Below are 15,739 nucleotides of genomic sequence, written 5' to 3' on the forward strand. Positions count from 1 at the left end.
AGAAGGGAGGCTTTTTGGATAGATTTAAATAAGTGCTTAGAGGGTTTAGGGAGAAATGTCAATGAGACGAACCAAGAGACGGAGTGGTTGGGAAGTGTGGAGTTCCAGGAAAATTTGCAGTGGAGAGATGTGTCTAGAGAGTTGACGATTGCAAATACAGTGTTTAGGAAGAAAGTCAAGCATAAGTACACATGGGAGAGGGTGATGGATGAAGGGGTGGTAGATGGGGCTTTAATTGACTATATAGTGGTAACTAGGAGAAGAGTAGGAAGAACTTCGGATGTACATGTTCTAAGGTTAGAGTGGGGGAATATCAGATAATGTTTTGGTGGGAGTAAGTTGAGAGTGGAGGATAGAAGGAGAAAGAGGAAAAGGACAGAATGTGGGGATGTGCTTACGGTGAACTGCATAAATTAGAAAGAAAAGGAGAAGGAGTACAAGAAGAAGCTGAGAGAGGAGTGGGAGGGAGTGAAAGATAGAGTAGAAGTAGGAGTGGAGGGGAAATGGGGATGGTTCAAGGAGGGAGTCACAAGGTGTGCAAAGATGGTGTGTGAAACAAGGATGGGAGGAAATGAAAGGAAGGGTAGTGAGTGGCGGGATGAGGAAGCAAAGAATGTTGTAGAAGAGAAGAAACGAGCATTCACAGATTGGTTTTAAAATAGGACAAGGGAGTCATATGTAAGATACAAAGAAAAGAGAAGAGAAGACATTAGGTATCGGAGGTAAAGAAGAGAGCAGGTGTAAAATGGGGTTAGAGTATGACGGAAATTTTTGTAAGCAATAAAAAGATGTTTTGAAAGGAAATTAGGAGAGAAAGGGGAGGTGAATCAAGTTGAGAAGAAAATGTAAAAGGTGCAGATGGAGAGATGATGATGGAAGAGACGGCAGTAAGAGGGAGATGGGCAGAATATTTTAGGGTGTAACGAGAAATAGACAGTTGGGAATGGATCCTAAGAGGTGGAAAGGGAGTTGAGAGAGGGTTGATGAAAGAGTATTGGGATGGTTTAGACACATGGCAAGAATGAGTGAAGAAAGATTAGTAAAAGAGGTGTGGAGGGTAGAGGTGGATGGAGCGAACATAAGGGAGCGACCAAGGATGAGATGGATGGATGGGGTAAAAGGGGCACTGAGAAAGAGGGGAATGTCCGTTGAGGAAGGAAGGGAAAAGACAGAAGGTAGGGGTGAGTGGAAAATGGTTGTGTATGAATGATGGTGTAAAGCATGGAAGGGGGTGGGTGGATACGTGAATGATATTTTGATGCAGCCCGAAGGGCTTTCTCCCCATCTTCTCTTTTTCTGCATGAGGAGACGGAGAGGTGTGTGTGTGTGTGGGGGGGGGGGTCATCGATTAAATGAAGTGGCCCTGTTTTGGATATGCTGTGTGCTACATTGGTTCTGACCTAGGGCAGTGGGCGAGATGCAGTGATGACCCATCATCCAGGAGGAACCAAGAAAAGAGGGAGGGAGGGATGGTGAATGGGAGTGGAGCATGTAGGAATGAAATAGGTGGGAATGGATTTATGCCTTTTGACTTTAGCTACCTCCCTTGTAAGAGGGGGAAAGTCGTTGGTAAATGTATGTATAACTTAACCACTTCAGGATGATGGCAAACTGGAACTAACCCTGCTTCTGACTAGGGACAGGGCGGGTATGGGTGAGGTGGGAGTTCCCTGGGCTAAATGATAATTAATTAAGCGAATAAATGAATCGTGAGTAAGAATGAGAGAGGGGAATGTTACTCACGGGTTCCGCTGTGGAGTTCCCCTATGCTGAATAAAATTGCCTGGCGGCAGGTCGTTCAGTTTAGCCTGAACAAAATATCTAAAGTATTACATCATCGTACCTTTGATTTATCAATGTATTTTTGTATATATTGCCGTGGTTATTGGTGTATTGATATGTTAATTAATTTATATATTTTTGTGTTTGATTCAATGATTTATGTAGGTAATTATTTATCCTAAACATTGAGCAATCGGGAATTAAAAAGAAACATAAACTTCTAACTAAAGCCACAAGAATCACAAATAACGCCATCGATTCTGTTGTATTTTGTGATACAACGAAGTAACGAAGTCTGAGGTACTGTAGCCGGTGACAACGCCATTGTCGCGTGATTAATGAGGGAAGGTCCTTGACTTAATTCGTTGTCTAATTAATTCATCTTCGACTCGGCGAGGTTGTTGTCTGTTTGATTGACATCGGCCGAAGACTAAAAACAAATAAGATGCGAAAGTCGCTTTCCTCGGTGGATTTTTGGAATCGTTAGAATTTGGAAAATTTTCATTAACGAAAGGAAAAAATAAATAGGGTAGCTGTAATTTTCCAATATATATATATTTTTAGGTTATCAATTTCCTTTAAAATTTTAAAGACTATCAAGTCCTTCCCTTTGAGTCGATCCCTTTTTAAGAGAGACAAGGTTCAAATGTATTTAAGCGCGTGTCGTAGGAATTGTTCCTCATGTTTACTACGAGTTTTGGCCGAAGACGTCACCTTTGGGGGGGGGGGGCAGTTCGTCAGCAATCTCTACTGAGAATAGGAGAGGAGTGCGGGACTCGAACCCACAACTAAACGAGTGTGAGAAGTGCCTTACTCAAAGGATACTGTCTCCTGTACAATTATTCAATGAATTAATCAATTATCAATTAACATTGATTGAATGTTGTTAAATTGAGTCCAAATTGAGTGGAACTACACTGGAGATGTTTTCGTCGTTCTTGCTTTTGTCCGTGTCTGGTAACTTGGTTGTTATTGATGATATGATTTACATGTTGTTGTTGTTGATTTGTTTTGCGTGCAGCTGTTCTCAGATGGTTATTGATATTACCTGATTGTGTAATTTGTGTGCTTATGCATATTTGTGAGTTGTTAATTAGATCAATTGTGGCCGCAGTCATTTATATGTTATTTTGGTCGTTATTAATATAACTGCCAATGCCATATTTACGGATGTTGAAACTCTGGTTATTGTCATTGATACGGAAGCTTGTTGTTGATAGTGATGAGATGTTTTATGGTTATTTTCCATGTTATAGCCTGTAGTTGTTTAGTAGTAACATGAGTGGTCGTTAAAATGTAATATGTGATAAATAAAATAATAATAATTGCAGTTATTGTGTAACGATTGTTGTTGCTGTTATCTGAATGACCAGTGTCTCTTTGTTCTGAAGGTTGTGGTTCTTCATCATGAAGTTTATGGTGTTGGCATCAGGGATGAGTCGGGTGTCAGTGTGGAAGCTCACCCAGGATCAAAGGGAAGGGTAAGTACGCATATTTTCAGTCTACATATTAATATATATATATATAATTGTGTGTCTTTATGCATGTGTTTGTGTGTGATAGTGAAAAAGATCTCGGCGTAGTTATTAGTAACGATCTCAAATCATCTAAGCAGTGTATTTCAGCCTCTGAGAAAACAAATAAGATTCGTCCACATTTAGAATATGCGGTTTCCGTATGGTCACTGAATCTCAAAGACATTGACAGATTGGAAAATGTACAACGGCGAGCCACAAAACTGATTCCAAATATAAAAAATAAATGACACGAAAATCAACTAAAACATATGAATCTGTTTTCCCTATAAGAAGCGTAGACTCAGAGGTGACGTGATACAGGTCTTTAAAATTGTAAAGGGAATTGATAACATCAAAAGTGACCAAATTTTCTCACTGAATGAGAACAAAAAAATAACTATCTCAAACTGTCAGGAATTATATAATTTGGAAGTGGGTAGAAACAACTTCGCCAACCGTGTAGTTAATGAATGGAATAAGCTTCCTGCAGAGGCAGTGCAATGTAGTTCAGTTCGAAGCTTCAAGATTCGTTTAGATAAACACCTAAGCAAGATGCTGTAATGCCTGCCATTTATTTTATATTATTTGTTTGTTATTATTTGTCTTTATTATTTATTTGAATATTATTATTATTTATCTGTACATTTATTATTTACTAGTTTATCATTAAATGTACCTATTTATTCATTTTACTTATTATTTATATTATTATTTTTATTTTTTTTATTTATTTATCAGTATTATTTTTTTTTTCGCATCCGAGCTAGATACGGGCCAAAAGATCTCCTGTCGGCATGCTCCTCCTTTGTAATCTTTTGTGTACTTTTTTGTAGTATACAGGAAAGGAGCAACGCTCGTTGGGTCCCGTCTCCGATTCTCTAATTTTTCAACCTTATCATATTTATATTTGAACTCATGTATTGTTTGAGCTTGGGCTATATCACCTTCTAAGCTATTCCGCATATGCATTTATATGGAGAACTATTGCTTCACATTCTTTAGACATTTGGTCTTAATGTGTGTGTGTGTGTGTGTGCGCGCGTGCGTGTTAGTATACAAATTAAACACATTAGAAAAAAAAATTACAATGACCGCAAACGACCGCTAAAGAAAGTACTGAGACTACGCTAGTTTGTAGTCGAGTGCCGGTGATGGGGAAGAGGTGTCATAGACGGGTGGAAAGCCACAAGGGGAAGAGAGTTCCAGAACCTCCCAGTGGAAGGAGACAAAGGTAGAGCATACTGGAGGACTTGGGAAAGTTAGAAACACAGAAAAAGGGTGAAATGTTTCAGAATATCTAAAGCTGTGCGAGACGTGGAGGTACGCAGCCACTAGGTCCTGAAGAAGAGTGACCGTGAAAATGGCGGGAGGAAAGAGATTAAGATTATTGTTATCGATACAAATAAGTTGATGGCATGTTTTATGGTTATTTTCCATGCTACGGTCTGTAGCTGTGTTGTAATAACACGAGAGATTGGTGGAGGTGTAATAAGTGACCAATAATGGTGGCGGGCAGGGAGAGGCTTAAGCTTCGTTAGTAGGAAAAGAAGCCTTGATCAGAGAGGTTTTGGAGTCCAATTTGCTCAGGATTGCTGATTGAGGCGAGTTAGCCCACACGTGAGAAACGTACTCCATACACGGGAGGATGTGTCCTCTGCACAGGGCCAGGAGCAAGAGTTAGTATTGGGAAGTGTAGAAGACGGGACAGAGCACTCAATGTCATCGAAACTGTTTCAACAGTAACTGGGATGTGGCGTTTTCCCGTTGAACTTACTAGTGAAGGATATATTATGTTAAGTGTTTCACAATGTGTGTGTGTCATCAAAGAGGATTGTGTCGAGTGGACAGGTGAAGAAATGGAGACTGTGGCGCTCAACGACGACTGACAAGAATTCCTCTGCTCCAGTCAAATATGACAGAAAAATCAGAAGGCTGCTGGAAGAATGGAGCTCGTCTTGAGAACGACATCTGGAGAACGCCGTAGAGACATGTGGCGTCGTCAGTATAATAGGAGATATATGGCTAAGTAGGTCATCTATGAATAGGAAGGGAAAGAGTAGGAGATAGAACAGAACCCTGTGGGACTCCAGAAGAAGGCAGTGATTGTCTACACCAACAGCTACGAAACGGTCGGGAAAAAATAGGGGAAGAGATAGGGATAGATATCGTTGTAGGGTTAATAACCTAGAAATCAAAGATGTGTGACAGAGTCCGTGAAATGCTCTAGGTTGTCTAGTGTAACTGTTTTGTCTTGTGATGGCTCTTGGTCGCAATCAGTTTGAAGTATAACGAAGGTCAAGATGACAGTTATACTGCTGTAGTTTATGGTGGAAGTTATACAGTATATTGTATTTTGTGGTGGTAGAGGTACTGTATGCTGACATTTGTGGTAGTTATAACATGTGGCAATTAAAGTGAGTGGTGCAGTTATACTGCATGTTGTAACGTGTGGCAATCAAACTGAGTGTTGTACTTATACTGTGTGCTGTAATGTGTGGCAAAAACTGAGTATTGTAGTTATACTGTGTTATAATTCATGGCAATTAAACTGAGTGTTGTAGTTATACTGTGTGTTGTAATGTGTGACAAATCAAATGAGTGTTGTAGTATATGGTTGTAGTTACACAATACTTTGGTCTATGGTTGTAGTTACTAATGTTGTAGTCAGTGTCAATTTATCTGTATTATAGTAGTTGTTGTAATACTCAGTGTTGTTGTTGTTGTCGTTCCCTAGACTGTCTGTCCGAGCAGTCCCGTCTCCCCAAGGAATGCCATAGACGAAACTGGGTTTTCCCACAAATCCTTTATAGAGCGTATGTTGTGTTGTTTGCGTGCATGATTGTGTATAATGCAGTCTTCCATTATGTGTTGTATGGTATGGGGTGAAGTGTTACATCCTGGGCAGCTGTTCACAACGCGGTCATCCAGCCTCTTCTGGTAGCTTAGAAGTGCTGGGTGGTGACCGCACCGCAGTCTGGCCAAGTGGACTCTGTCCTTTCGTGGGAGAGAGGATTCAGAAGGGTGGATATCAGGGGGTCTGGCATGCAGCAGTGTGTTGTCTTTCAGTGTGTTAATGGAGCGGCGAGTGATATGATTATGAATATGTTTCCGGAGGCTGGTATTTGGTGGTTGTGGAGGAAGAGAAGAGAGTATCTGTGCGTGATAAAGGTCTTTGGGTGTTGTTTTAATGTTTCTTGGTGTGTGTGGGTGTTCTGCTATGTAGTGTAGCGGGTGTAATGTGTTTGTGGTGGCTGCGGCAAGTGTTTGTGTGCCTCTCATGTCGAGGTGGTCCTTGACTTTGAGGACTTTTGTTTCATGGTGTAAATGGTCTGTAGGTGTTGTATTTGTGCAGCCTGTAATTGTTTTTAGGGCTTTGTTTTGTATGATTTGAAGGGTGTTGTGGTGTGTCTCACTGAGATTAGGAGCCCATGCAGGACTCGCATAATTCAACACTGAGCGTATGCATTGTTTGTATATTGTTATATTAGTTTCTTTGTTTTGTCCAAATGTTGTTCCAGTGATTGACTTAAGTGCGTTAAGTCTGGGTGTGCATTTGTTTTTTTATGTTTGTGATGTGTTGTTTGAAAGACATGGATGTATCGTATGTTACACCAAGAATTTTCGGTGTGTTTGTGTGTGGTATTAGAGTGTTGTTGATGTAGAGATGAGGTATGTATTTGTGTTCTTTTGTCCAGTTGGTGAGAAGTGTTGCTGTAGATTTGGTTGGAGCTATTTTGAGTCTGTTTGTGATGAACCATGTGTTGAGTGTGTCAAGGTATGGCTGGATTATTTCTGCAGCTTTGTCTGTGTTACGATGTGTGCATGTGATTGTTATGTCCCAAGAGTTGGGGGCCAAACGGCAGCAACTACCCCTGGCCACCGGCTCTACGCAGGTGGCACCGATCCCCAAGAGGAGCTACGCCTACCGTGGGGAGTACCACAATCCTTTTTCCCAACATGCAATTCTCAGTGTTGTACACACTGGCATTCATAGTGCTGTTTATTGTGTAGTTTATATTGGTTACTTCTTAATGTAGTTTGTGGTCCCAGTTATGCTACGTGTTGTACCATAGTTTGCCGTGGTAATATTACTGTTGTATTTGTTGTGGCTGTACTACAGTATGCTGTAGTCTGTAGTGGGAATTATACAGTGCAGTGTAGTCTGGTTAAATTTATTTGTATATGTTTTAGTGGTATAAGTTTTATTGGGTGTGGTGACAGTTATATTGAATGGTCTAGAAAGTAGTCATTCCTGATTAAGTTGTAGATATATATGCTGTGCTGGGTAGTTGGGTTTATTGGTAAATTATTTTTGATGACAGAAAATCAACAATGAAAAAATTGTCATTATTTCCTTTGATGCGTTGGGAAAGGTAGACTATACAAACCGTGACCAGAGATGAAACGATATGAACTCTTAAATTTATGTAAAAAATGTGTGGCCTATCTTTTGCTGTGATTGAAGGATAATACAGCACCCACTGGCTGTCGAATGATTATTTAAAATTATGGACTGTCGTTTCATTTAAGTATGTATCATTAGTATTTTTTTTATTATTAAAGTCGATATTTCTTATGACAATACTATGAACGAAAAGGGTTACATTGTAAGTTACTGTTTCTATCTCATCATTTGTCGACAAAACTAATAATACACTGACGAAAAGTGAATATCAAAATGAATAAACAATGGCGTGTAGTTGTCTGCTAAGGCTATAACGTGAATTACAGTATTTGCACATCGTAGAGCAATCAGCTCGCGAATTTTTGTCCGTTGCAATCTACAGAAAGGGTTGCACAAAGTACCCACAGCCCGTTCGTTGATGTGGTAAGATTCAAAACACCGGTAGATTGGTAGGAAGAGGACAAACACTGGAATTTTTGGTGTTGGGTCATGCCTCCCAACCATGCAATGGCGTGATGTTTAAAATTATGCCTCGGGGTCAAAAACGATACTAAAAAATCGGGCGTTTAGTATACAGAATCGTGATTTCTTTGTATTCTACCCAGACGTCATCGGCAACTGAGACTGCAGCGCCCGCAAAATATATATATATAAATGTATACCATGATCAACAATGATTGACTTGATGATAAGCAAATAATTGGAGATACTTATATCCGTGTTCCATGCTCCATGCTGTCTGGTGCACAGCGCTGTGATATTCAAGACACAGGCGTACCTATTCCGAAGCTCTCCTTTCATGCCGAATGCAACTCCAACAATATTCACCTTTGTGCAAGATACAGTTTCTTACGTATTACAGGCGCTATCACACTGCCATGCTGTGTAGATCAAAGGCGGGGCCGTTACAAATACGAATATGTGAATATTAAGCAGCAGAAGAATGTATGAACAAGTAAAATATGTATAATTCAAGGGTCTGTATCGTCTGTACTCAGTTTACTTCTGTCAGCTGATGCTCTTGTTTACGCGGGAGTTCGCATAGTTCCAAATATATTTATTACAATAATCATGCAATATTTAAGTAGAATTCTGTACTGGAATAAATATATTATTATTAAATTTAATAACAATGCCAGTTTTTATATTTGCGTAGATTTGGTACCGGAAAATAGATGTAAATAGTTTTTAAAGTTTACAACTTTACCCTAGGAAATATACGTATGTTACCTGATTGGTTGCTGCAGCCCAAACACTGTGACGTCACTATCATCTGAAATTCGTAGTGAACTTTCATTGATAGCGGATGTGTATCTGTGTTTCTGTCATGGAATCTTATAATATCTGCTTCATCTTAGGTCGTGACTAGGTAAGTATACAAGTTTTCGATGGAAGAAGGTGTGCGGAAAACGAATTTGTGGTGAGAAAGAAAGTTAGTGGACCGGTTTTAAAGAAAACAGCGTTTGAATAATGAGACGTATTAGCCAGCCATAAATCTAATTTAACAAGTGATATCAAAGCTGGAAGTGAACTTTTGTGCTTTCTTGTATGTCAGAAACACTTCTTGATATAAATATTGGCTGGAAATCGACGCCAAGTGCAAGGTGCAGGATTGCAGCGTTCTGGTAGGTTTGTGAATCTATTCTTAGTTTGAGCTCACTGAATTGATAGTTCCGGGATTGAGCACGAAGGGCGTCATTAAATGAGAGTATATATAAGTATTTATATGAAATGATCTGGTCATATAGTAAATTTTACTGGTTGTTGTCCAGACCCCCGTGCATAACGTTATGGTGATATTGCTTTCAATGTGGATAAGCACGCAGTTTTTCATATATGCAGCTAATATGTGATCCTGCGCTTTACAATATATGGGTTGTAGGGTGACGTGTTGCTTTGGGTTGTTACAATTTAGTAAAGTTCGTTGTATCGGGGTTGCTGTGCCAGTTTGATGTCCGCCACAAGTTTGTGTAGTCGGACAAGTCCATTGCAGAGGTGGGGGAGGAACCATCCTGGTCTTCGCATTCTCGTCCCCAGCCCTTCTCAGCGTAACCACGTAGGCCTAACATAGTGCAGGACGCGGGGACAGAGGTCCTGTTTTTTTGCATTTTCCTCGGTGCATACGGTGTTTTAGGGTTTTAGGCTTCGTGCAGTTTCTCCTGAAGGTGCCTAGACGTCGTCGGAGGGCCCTCAAGCGAGTGTGACGCTGGTGTTCGCTGGAAAGTGTGCTTGTGTGTGAGAGCTCTTGTGTCACTAGTCCGGTGGCGCTGGCGTGGCCTTGTTGCAGAGACAGCACCTCGACCTCTTATTCGATCTGTTGCCTCGAAAAACAAGGAGGTGTCCTCCCCACTCTGTGCATCAATGTGCGAGTGGGGATGTCCCTGTATTGAGAAACCACAGTGAGGAACCCCACCGAGTGCTGTGTGAAGCGGTAGCTCTTGGCTAAGCCCCACAGCAGCCAGCCCAGCGGGTGACGCCACTGCCCATCGCCACTGTTTGGAAGCTTTTTAGGGGGGATTAGGGAGTGCCAGAGGGGTGTTCTGAGAGGGTCACCCTCGAGGACTGGGCCTCGAAGTGTGGAGAAGAGACTGAGGAAGTTCGTGACTGCAGCAACTGCGCCCCGCCATGGACGGGGACCTGTTTTCGTGGCAAAGTGGGAAGGTAAGGTATTTCGTGGCTGGAAGAATTTTGACGTAGTAACTAGGGGGCCCCTAGGGTTGAGCTAGGGGCAGGGGGCAAGGGGTGGAGTGCGAGGTTTGGGGTTGGGGTGAGGGTGGGGGTGACCGTTTGGTCCTCAAGTTGACAAGCTGGTGGGGTCAGGCAGATTTCAGCCATTTTCTATGTGAAGTGGAGGATGGTACTGGGAGTTTGTGGGGTGAGATTGGGAGGTCCTGTGGGAGTGTGACTCCCTAAATTGTATTCCTAGTGTGCAGGGAGGATGATTATTTTGTTTTTTGGAGTTCGTGGTCCCGTGTGGTGTGTTGAAGAAGGTGCATGTTCCAACATGCTATGGGAAGGCAGGCTTGTTGGAACCTGGTGGTTCTAAGGGTGTATTGTATTGCTCATTGGGGAATAATGGTGAAATGTGTGGAAAATTGTTGTTTGATATAGAACTTGGTTGTGAGAAAAAGATATATAATTTTGTGATGTATTATGTAATGGGTGTTGCAATAGGTTCATTATTTTACATGTAGGTATGGTATTTCACTCTTCTTATGTCATCATAGGTATATTTTTTAGTATTATAGTTCCATTTTTAGGAGGAAGAACACAATTTTTTATATTCTAAGAGGAAAATCATTCACATGTCCATGAAAAGACTTATGTAATTGGAGATAAAGTGGTGAGGTGAATATTGACAGAAAATTGGAAGGGTGTGTGAAGATTGTTTAAAACATAATCATTTAGCAGAATTAAATGGTTTTGGCAGTTTTGCGTGTACCAGAAAATTTTGGCATGGTCTCCACAAGCAACTGCAGATACTAATCTTTGCTTTTGTAGCGTCTGTGAGGAATGTGAAGTGAATTTGCAGAATGTTGTACAGAACATTTTCTAACCAAGCCTAATAAGGTAAGCTTAGAAGAGCTTACTGTGACTGCTTGGAATTCAGGAACAACATTGAGATATTTCTAGAAAGTTAACTTTGCACTTTCTTGTACATCAAGCATTCCATCGCTAGTAGTATATGATGGTGCACTTGTTTAAAATTTTTCTGTGAAAGTAGCTGAAGTTGGCAGCATTTAGTAGATAGTATGGAAGTGATGAAACATTTCTGAAAATTTCTTTTGGGCCATGATTTTAAACATATTCCATTTTATTTATATTCTTTTGGAGGTACCCGATAGACACAATCCACTGTAGCTTTGAGTAAAATCATTAGGCTAATTGGTCTTGTTGGATGGACATCAGAGGGATTCATTTCTGCCTCAAGTCTTAAGTCATCAACACTGTGCCTCCCTAGGGGCTGGCACTTGTTCCCCAGAAAAAGCTCAAACTAATTTTTTCTTTCGGTCTTTGTTAGCAATTTGTTACTGCACCTACTCCTATGTCCTGGAGGCATGATTATAAGCATTTGTAGTATTTAAGCAAGCTTTGGTATTTAAAATAAGAAAATTATAATTATAAGACAGTGGAAACCCTGTTAGCAATTTTCTTTTGGGAAAGACATCTTGGGTACCAATGATCGATCATGTGAAATCTAGGCAAAATGGTGCTTTGACTGAATTAAGTCCATTTTAAATAAAGGGATGGGATTGGGAGTAGTTTGGGAATAGTTGTTTGCTGCACCATGCTGAATGGAAATTGATGTACTTTAGTGGTTTATGTTGGATAGTTGGTCCCTTCTGGAGGGTTTGCTTTAACATAGGATACCGCAATTGTAGATGACTGATGGAGAGCACGTGCTGTTACGGTGCAACAATTTTTTTTTTATTGATGGTTTAGGACCCACGTTTGATGATAGCTGGTGGTTGCCACTTGCCCAAGTATGTAAGGAATATTTTTTTGTGTCTGTGAACTTCTCGCCAAGGAGTTTGGAGTATGTTGAGGCTTGTATTATGTAAAGCTATCAGTGGAATGGGTGGACAAGCTGGAATTTCGGGAAACCTGTTTAGTTTTTCAAGCTTCCTACTGGAAACCATAGGGGGACATACCTTGTGAATTCAAGAACATTACAAAAGTCAAGGGGAATGGCGAGTAAATATTTGGGAAATAGAGGGGCATGGGCAAGACCTGTTACAAGAAAATTGTATGAACTATTGAGAGGTATGGCAGCCATACTCCAAATTATCATGGCAAGGATTTCGGCACACTTCTGCACATGATCAAGCCGAGTTTCACTTCCTTGTCACTGCTCATCTCAAATTAGAAATTCAGAATGGCTGAAGCTGATGAGCTGCTGTAGGTGGAATTTGAAGTTAATTCCAAATTTATTTTGTTTGAAGAGTTGCAAAAAGCAGTTCAAGACCGTTTGAACATTGTTGTAAGCTGTATGGTAGGTTTGGTTAATGTGGGGTTTGGTTAGGTTAACCTCTTCAATATGAGTCAAATAATTGCATGCACATCAGGTTGCCTGATGTATGATGGTGCATCACAATATGCGCATTACTAAATATAAAGTTACTGCTGTTATACTCGTTCTTTCGCCCTGAATGAATATAACATCACAGAAAAAGTATTCAAGCCTGTCACAGAATATGGTGGTCACTCAGCTATAACTACAAAATAGATATAATTAGGAAGCCAAAGCCGGCATCCTCATATACCCCACATGCAGCTCATGACGCATGATAGACATCATCGTATTTAAGAGGTTAAGGTAGGATATGTAGGTTAGGAATAGGTCATAGTAGTGAATACAGCACAATTGATACAGTGCCGTATTCAGTATTATGATTGGCTATGATAACAGTAGTGACGTAAATGGTGATGTTGTGTTTGCGCATGCCCAGAACACTGTCATATTCCTATCCATAAAATTTGGGGTATGGCTGCCTACCTATATCTTGTGTGAAAATTGCATGCCCATGCTTATATTCAAAGTGGATGCAAACCTGCAGCAGTGAAAGCATCCAAATAGGATTCAAGATAAATATTATATGGGATGCAGTGAATTTGCTTTATTCCTGTAGAACTAGGTATGGGTAACCTTTTCAATATAAATCAAATATTCGTGCACACATCAGGTTGCCGGATGTACGATGATGCATCACAACATGCGCATTACAAAATATAAAGTTAATGCTTTTAAATATTAAGCACAGAAAACGTGATCAAGCATGCTCACAGAATATGGGGGTTGCTTGGCTATAGTTACAATAAATATAATCAGGAAGCTGACACTGGCATACTCGTACCCCACTCATGGCTCATGAAACATACAAAGGTGTCATTGTATTCATGAAGTTAGTATTGTACTTTGTGCCAACTGACAAATTAAGGTTTTCCTTGCATTTTGACATGTTATTGTGATGTCATACTATATTTGGAATACAGATAGTTTTGCCAGTATGATGCACAATATTTTCTTTATCATTGGTTGTGGTGACTAGTTAGGAACTATTTTAACTGGAAGAATATTTATGCAATTCAGAAGGGATGAGTTTTGGCATACCAGCACAGGAATTGCATAGTGCATATTTACCACCATTCTTTATTTTATATGGAAACTCCTCTACAGAGCTTGTTTCAAAGAGTATGTTGTGGGTCTGCATAGAGCTGTGCAGCTCGGCATTTTTTGTTAGAGGGTGTGACAGCAGCTCTAGTAATTTTCTCAAGTTTCTGCCACAGTGCATAGTTGGTCATTTGGATGTTTCCATGGAATGTAGGTTTGAGATTTTGATTATATTGTTTTTCACTGAAGAATTTGAATGGCAAATTATGGGTTTTCTTTTATTCTAAGAGACCAGTGGTTAGTACCTATGTGTGGTGCTTCTGCAAGATAGTTATCAGAATCATTGTGGAGGGAGGTGGTATCACTTCAGCATTCCCATATGTTTAAAAGAATTGCTAAATTAAGTGAAAAAAGAGGGGACTAGGCATCTTATTTCCATGTACCAGTTTGATACAGCCACCCGTGGATCAGGAAGATTAAGGCCTTTTTGTGTGTGTGAATGTGTCCATGCATATCTGGACTTGCAAGCAGTGGTAATAATATGGTGTGGACTATATGACCTGTTTGAAATTGCAGCCGTTGTGCTGAGACCCAGTTCCTGACCTAGGCCCGTTGAAGTGACAACTAAATATAAAACAGTGGAAGAATGAAGAAATACTAACTGGTGGTGCTTACTTGGAAAGAAAGTTACAGTATTCTTTGAGCAGTATTTGCACATGTGAAAGAAGTGGACGTAATTGACAGGACTGTTAGGAATATTAAGAAAACCAGGTGACATGAAAATAAAGTAAATAAAAGTTGTTCCAAGGAAATAAATATATATATATATATATTACAGAAAAGCACTTGGGAAATAAGACACTATGATCTGAATGTTTTTAAATGAATAGACGAAAACTGTCAGATCAGTGTCTTGTTTCCCGAGTGGTTTTCGGGAAATCTTTTTATTCACGCGTTTTAGTAATTTGTTGCATATATATATATATATAATAATCTCATTGCATTTCCTCGTTGTTTATTAACCACAATGATCAGCAATCGCCTTTCAATACCAACCCTTTAACAGTGGGAGGTTTCCCTCTGCTTAATAAAATTTGTTGGCAGTAAGATGGTTTCTGGGATGTAAAGTTTAATCAAGATAATGTGTCTGCAGAATGCGTTGCATGGTGGCAGCCAAATTAATACACACTGTTGGGGAAGGATAACAATGGAAAGTGTAAATGTGTACACAAAATTGTGTTTCAGAAAGGTGGGAGAAACTATGTTGCACGTGACAATATCAACACGTGGAACAAATGTGTATTTAGACAAACTTCAGCACCGCGGTATGGGTGTTGTGCAAATCCGTGTGTTTTTGTTTGCTTTATTGTACAGTGATGCATGAATACTTGCTTTGTTTAAAAAGCGCTTGTTATTTACATGAAAATAGGACATTTCAAGTGTAGCTACCTTCCTTTTATTACAAATATAGTTATCTAATAACATGCATGGTTTTGAACACATACTGGTTACTGCTGGGAGGAACATTTACAAGGTGCCACTGAGATTCAAATTGCACATGGCTTATTGCACCATACACTGCACTCTGCCTGCCATGATACCTGATGTTCTTGTACATTTGTCTCAGTGTGACCACATTGAAATTTTGTTTTGCACATTACAAATAGGAAATGGAGTACAGTTCATTGTGAAAATTTTTGTTGGTGTCTGTGATATGGAGACAGGGATGAATAGAGGTAGCTGCTATCCTGAGAGAACAGTGTTCTGTACTCACCATGGTCTTGGATTATGTGTTTGGGTCGGGATTGACAGCTATTACCTTCCCATATGAGAACTCGAAGCATGTATATTGTTGAGTTTTTGGGTGATGCTGTGATTTTACTCACTTGTAAACATGCACATTCAATTATGTGCCTACCAGAG

The 15,739-nt window shown here is 40.0% G+C and overlaps 1 protein-coding gene and 1 long non-coding RNA gene across 21 annotated transcripts in view; one reads left to right on the plus strand and one right to left on the minus strand.

Annotated features, from left to right (window-relative positions):
- The window catches only part of LOC143036910 (uncharacterized), a 43,227-nt gene extending 34,526 nt beyond the window's left edge, over positions 1-8,701 (minus strand). Inside the window, exon 1 of the long non-coding RNA XR_012967418.1 lies at positions 8,533-8,701. This is a non-coding gene — a long non-coding RNA (uncharacterized LOC143036910). The remainder of the gene's footprint in view (positions 1-8,532) is intronic.
- Positions 8,702-8,978: 277 nt separating this feature from the next.
- The window catches only part of Sin3A (SIN3 transcription regulator family member A), a 143,560-nt gene continuing 136,799 nt past the window's right edge, over positions 8,979-15,739 (plus strand). For 17 of the 20 annotated variants that reach the window (XM_076204874.1, XM_076204880.1, XM_076204879.1 and 14 more), the window contains exon 1: positions 9,767-10,365. The gene's annotated coding sequence lies outside the window, so the exon portion shown is untranslated. Of the gene's footprint in view, positions 9,334-9,766; positions 10,366-15,739 lie in introns of those variants that run through there. The other 3 variants (XM_076204875.1, XM_076204876.1, XM_076204877.1) reach the window with 3 other exon arrangements.

This window comes from Oratosquilla oratoria, chromosome 21 (assembly GCF_046742065.1).
Source record: "Oratosquilla oratoria isolate Oo_2021 chromosome 21, ASM4674206v1, whole genome shotgun sequence".
Lineage (NCBI taxonomy): Eukaryota > Metazoa > Arthropoda > Malacostraca > Stomatopoda > Squillidae > Oratosquilla > Oratosquilla oratoria.